Source organism: Panthera tigris, chromosome A3 (genome assembly GCF_018350195.1).
Source record: "Panthera tigris isolate Pti1 chromosome A3, P.tigris_Pti1_mat1.1, whole genome shotgun sequence".
Classification (NCBI taxonomy): domain Eukaryota; kingdom Metazoa; phylum Chordata; class Mammalia; order Carnivora; family Felidae; genus Panthera; species Panthera tigris.
In genome coordinates this window covers 20,582,471-20,588,210 of record NC_056662.1, presented here as the reverse complement: position 1 = coordinate 20,588,210, position 5,740 = coordinate 20,582,471, and the positions used below count along the sequence as shown (strand labels likewise).

General features: G+C 54.4%; 1 long non-coding RNA gene across 1 annotated transcript; it reads left to right on the top strand.

The window, feature by feature from the left end:
- The first annotated feature begins 3,258 nt into the window (after positions 1-3,258).
- Positions 3,259-5,534, top strand: LOC122237200. Its single transcript, XR_006215472.1, has 3 exons — positions 3,259-3,634; positions 4,772-5,328; positions 5,472-5,534. It is a non-coding gene; the product is annotated as an uncharacterized LOC122237200 (long non-coding RNA).
- The last annotated feature ends 206 nt before the right edge of the window (positions 5,535-5,740 follow it).

Sequence of the window (5,740 nt, the reverse complement as noted above, 5' to 3'; positions counted from 1 at the left end):
GAAGAAGGTTGCCGATCTGGGTTTCAGCAGAACTTCTAAAAGAATCTTCAGCATTCTTGGCGAGAAGACTGAGAATATGGACTGGATTTGAGAGGATCCCAGTAGATTAATAACTAGCTTATCTACTGAGAGCAGATGAAGGGGTGGATAACATTTTGCAGGGAGGTCTTTACTGGAGAGCATAAGGGCTCTGTCTCAGCCTTGATCCTGTTTAGCAATTTTAATGTATGACTTGGATGAAGTGACAGAAAATCCACTGGTATGATTCATGATGAAATAAAGGTAAAAGAGTAAGTGTGAAAAGGCTGGGGAAAAGAAACGTAAAAAGATCTTGGCCACCTGTGTGGGTGGGCAGAGGAAGAATGGAGTGTCCTGCCTTGGCATGCAGAAGCGATGGCTCCAGTCCGGGATGGGGGACATCTGGCTTACACGCTGGATCTGTAAGGTCTTGGGACTTTTAAGTGACCATTGACTTCCTATAGATAAGCAGGGTGGTGTGGACCCCCAAAACCGACTCACCCTCAGACAATGTTAACAGAAACATCACAAAAGGTGGGAGACGGGGCGGAGAAGGAGAACTCAGTGGGCGAGAGTGTCAGACCCGGAGTGACCCGGCGAAACACAAGCCTCTTCGCTTCCCTCAAAAATCTTTGAAGGTCTGGGGAAGGATGTTTGCTTTCCCATTTTATGAAATGAGGCTTAAGGAGATTAGAACTATCAGTTTCTATTAAAGAAAAAACTCGAGGACTTGAAAGCATGCAAGAGGCTGGAATAAAATTGTCATGGAGATGGTGAGCTCCCTGTCACTAGAAGTATTCAAGCTGGAGAAGGGGATTGTTCCATCGAGTGGGAAGATGGGCTAGTTGCACCGTAACATAATCCTGTTCGGTTCACGAGGCTCTTTGATTCTCTGAATTTCCTGATGACCCCTGGGGCCGCCTGGGTCAGGGGAGGCAGACCAGCTGCTGGCCTAGGGCTCCTAAGAGGTTGATGAAGCACGGATTCAAGCCCCCAGGACGGGATGCGCTGTTTCCAAGCAGTCTGCGGGTTTGGCCACAGAAAGATAAATGCAGTCAGGATTGAACATTAGCTAACCCAGGTGTGGGGGTGAGGGGTCAGCAGACTATCCTCTAACCTTGAGCCTTCCTGAGTCTTGGGGAGAATGGGATCAGGGATCAGGGCTGGAGAGGACCAGGTTTATCTGCTTCATTGTGGGTCGATCAGCTGTGGCTTCATTAATCATTACTTTATGGTGTAATGGGTATGACTCTAGGGGTGTATGTGAACGTGGCACTTAAGTTTGCTAAACATTTCTGGAGCATGTATCATATGCCAGGCATTCTGCAGGAGCCAGAGGTGTGGCGAGGAATCGAGTGTGGTCCCTGGGCTGGAGGGGCTCACTGCTCAGTGATGGAGAGGACCAAGAATCAAACAGATGTTTATAGGCAGAAGGCCTTGATGGACAGTTGTGCCGGGTGCAAGAAAGCCCCACATCACTACCCATGGGGCAGGGGCATCGGGGGACATCCCTCTAAAGTCGAGCCGTATAGGGGCAATGCTTTAGATGGATAAGACCACAGGGTGGGCTTTCCAGGTAGGGGAGCAGCATGTGCAAAGACCCAGTGTTGCCACACCCTGATGCATTCTGGGCATGGCATGCTTTTCTGGGTGGCCGGAAGGGGGAGGTTCATGGCGAGGGGGGACACTCAGCAGGTTTGGAATTGGCATTGAATGCCACGCTGGGGCAGTTGCACTTCACTCCGTCAGCACTAAGGAGCCACCTGGGCTTTAAAAATAGGACAGGGGTGTGATCAGAGCTCTCTTCCAAAGTTCACCTCCTGGGGTTCTAGACAGGGCTGAGGCAGGGGCTGGGAGACCAGCCGGACCCAAGGGGCCTGCATGGGGCTGCTTCTTTCTTTGCTGCCATTAGGTTGTCCCCAGAATGGATGATTCATGGAAACATACTGGCTGCCCCACCTTTTCCTCTTTTCTTCTGGGGTCTCATCGTCCTGGGGGAGGTGCTCTCTGCCTGCCTGGAGATCATACGTGGGGTTCGTTACAGGTCGACAGCTGAGGACAGGGGAGACAAATCACTTTCCGTTGCAAGTCGCCGTGCGTCAGGCACTTGGCCTGAGTCATTTGCAGGCCGGCTTCCTGATGTGGGAAACGAAGCCCAGAGAGGTGGCAAAACTTGTGCGAGGGCCTCCCAGCTGGTCAGTGGCCGAGCCGGGATTTGAACCTGCCTCCGGCCACGCTCAGTCCAGCGCTCTTCGCTGTGCCCGGGCTCCCTGCGTTTCCTCCCCACCGAGCTGCCGGGGGAAAGGCTGGCTGGTGCATCTGGGGCTGGAGGACTGCGTGTCTGGAGGGCCGGGCCCATCCTTCCGCGGAGGCAGACGGGGCGCGTCAGCTCTCTGGCAGCTCCCCTGTCCTGTCTTCGGCCTGTCTCCTGCTCAGATTAATTGCCGCTCGCCGGCGGTGTGATGTTTCCCCGCTCTGGAAGTGCGGGAGGGGTGGCAGCGGCGTAGCCGTGCGATCCGGAGCCTGCGCCCTCATCGGAAAGCGATCCATCAGCCGGCGGCGATCCCAGCTGCCGAGCTGGCACCTCTGGGCCTCCTCAGGTGTGACGGGCCTTCTGCTCCGGGCCTCTGGGCTGGGCCCTTGCGTCTTCCGCTTGGAGGGCTTTCCGGGGCTGGTGGGAGCCTCGTGTGACTGGACCCTTCACTCTTGGGGGGTCTTTGGGAACGTCGTAGGTTGGGGAAGGGGCACCTCTTGAACAGGGCCCCTGTTTCCGCCCCGCCCCCATCAGCCCCCAGGAGGAGCAGGGACCCCCTCCCCCCCCAGATACAGTCCCCCTCAGCATCCCCAGTAGTTCCGGAGACAGGAGTGTCCCCCCATAACCGCTCAACAATGAGGCTGGGAGGGCCAGGCAGGGCCGGGGGCGCCGCTGTGTGCATTTGCGCGCAAGAGGGGGCCTGAGGGGGCCTCGGTACATTGAAAGGGCCCTGCCCGTCCCTGATCCGGGGACCTGCCTTCTCGAGACCTGGATGGGATTAAGTTGAAGTCCCCGTGGTTCCCAGACGTGCCCACGTGTCAGAATCACCTGCGGGACCTGGCAAAACAAAGATTGTGGGGCACCGGCCTCGGAATCTCTGATTCACTAGGTCCAGGGCGGGGTCTGGAATTTGCGCCTGTGACGTGTTCCCAGGTGATGTCAATGCTACTGGCCTGAGGTTCACACTGGTTTAGAGAAAGGCCAGTCCGTGTCCTGCTTCAGTCCCTAGGGATCTGTGGGACTCTAAGCTCTTCTGGTTTCTCTGGGCTGTGAGTTCCGGCTTAATTTCCAGCCTGCCCGGGCGGCCCTGCCCCTGAAATCAGGGACAGAGCTCAGTCCTTTAGGGTGACTGACGGGGACTCTTTAAGGCGTGGCCGGCTGACTTCAGGGCGGTGGGAGCTTCTGGAGCAGATTTCTACCAGAGCCATACAACTCCAGTTCCATTCGGATGCTCGCTGTTCTAATTGTTCCTGGGCCACAGGTCATTTGGGGGATGGCCTGAGACGGAGGACGATCTGGCTTACAGAGGATGTATAGTCAAGGCTAATTTCCCCGTCCACCTCTGACTCCTCATAGAGACAGGTTTGGCTGCAATTGAGCCCCAGAATAAGCTGTGCTGAGGGCAGCATCTTGGGAATGAGGGTAAAACAGGCTGTGTCTCCCAGGTCCTTAACCCTATGTGCCCCAGAGGCAGGGCTAGCTTCTCCTGGGTTCTGTTCCTTTCACCTTTTCGCAGTGCTAGGAGCTGACCGTGTGGTGGGTCCCAGGTGGTTGACCTTCATAAAAGACCCCAGGCTGCTCGTACGTACCACTATCTTTAGGGAAAATCCTCAACTTTATCCTTCTCTCTCATCCCACCTCCTCGGGGGTTGTGTCCCTCTGTCCAGACCTGTCTGCCAGTTGCTGGGTGCCCTGAGTGGCAGAAGGGTCCCCGAATTTTGCAGGGCTCCGACCAGATGGGAAGAGTCTCAGATGCCTACCTCCTGGGGCTCTCTCACACTCACTGCAGGGTGGGCAGTTTGGCTGGAAGCGTCAGGCTGAGTCTCGATGATCTGAATCGTCATAACTGCCAGAGAACGTTCTACACCTCATTCCCATCTGCTACACTCTGCAAGCCTTGTCTCCAGTACCACACACAGACACGTGTCCAGGTGTAGCTTTTGTCCTTTCGAGTTCCCAGGGGAATCGTTTACTCTTTGTCCTAATAAGTGGGACCCTGCAATTAGGGAAATAACCCCGATTCCTTCCAGAGCAAGCTTAAGAAGGCACTTCGGTAGAAGGGGCAGGGTTGCATTTTCTCCTAAACTATTGTGAGGACGTGAGGTATTAACTCCCCGTCGTCGCTTCTCATGCTCGCTTCCCAGGGCTGCAGCAACAGCTGACTCACCCCTGCCCCTGCTGCAGCAACAGCTGACTCACCCCTGCCCCTCCTAATCGTTGTGATTGTTGGGGCGGGGGGGGGGCGGGATTCTCGGCAGCAGGGTGCCAGCCTCTGGGATTCTGTTTCTTGGCTCTTCTAAGGGTGGGGGATGCCAGAGGCAGGGCAACTGTAATGGAAAGGTCAGACAGTTGGTATAGACTGCATCAGATGGGGCCTTATCTTCAGCCAAGAGAGTATTTTTTATTTTAACAAGGATGATTTCGTCAAAAATAATCTAATTCTTACTTAAGACACGGGTGATTGAATCCATCATTTTCACTTTCTGCAACCCTCTAAAGAGGAAACATCAATCCACAAGGCACGGAGCAGAAGGAGGTCACATTCTGCCATTTGGAGTTCATCCCCTACTATTGGGACAGGGGAGAGAAGATCCGGGCTTTGGAGTGTTGTCCTGAGGAAATGCCTCTAACGTGCCCCAGGCTTGCCCTGCCCGCAGCCTCAGGAGACAGTAGGCTCCCCAGCCTTTTCTGTGAACCTTGCCAGTTTCTCTCTGCATCAGTGCATAATGTCAAATGAGGGGCCCCCACCAAGGCGCCTGCTGCTTGCTGCCAGGCGCTCCTGATGACTTCAGCTAATTTCTGAGTCTAGAAACATTGTTGACAATGTGATTTCTGAGACGTGAAAGGCGTTATCTCGTCGTGCCATCTGCAGCGTGTCTGTCTGAGCTGGGGCTTCCGCTGCCGCTCTGCCCCCTCGAAGCAACTCTCGCTGCTCCGTCATCATCTCCCACAGCTAATTGCTCCAAACTGACAAGGAGCCTTTTTTTCCATTTAGAGATACAGGGAAATGGAACTTTCTTGCTGATGTTTCCAAGTCAAGCGTGCCTTTTGGAATTGTAAGTTGATCTTTTGGTTCGGGAGGGGTGGAGGGGGGTTGGAGGGAGTCTGGTTTCAGCACCGGGTCAGGGACAGCTCCTGGGAAAGAAGGGACCCGGGAGTCCCGGCTGGGATGGAAGGCCCTCCTGTGATTCTGTTACAGGAAGTCTGGCATGACATGGAATGTGCTGCTTTGGTAGGTAGTGAGTTCTCCGTCAGTAGAGGTAAGCAAATGGAGATGAAATTTTTTTTTTTTTACCTGCTTGGAAAGCCGTAAATAGAGCCAAACTTTAAATGGGTGACCTCTTCTAGCTCAGAGAGTCTCCTGGAACCAGTTATTTTCAGGGGAAATGTGAGGTAGAGGAGGGTAGTAAAAGGGTCAGGGCCAGTGTAGTGGTTAGCTATCGCTGTGTAACAAATCACTCGAGCAGG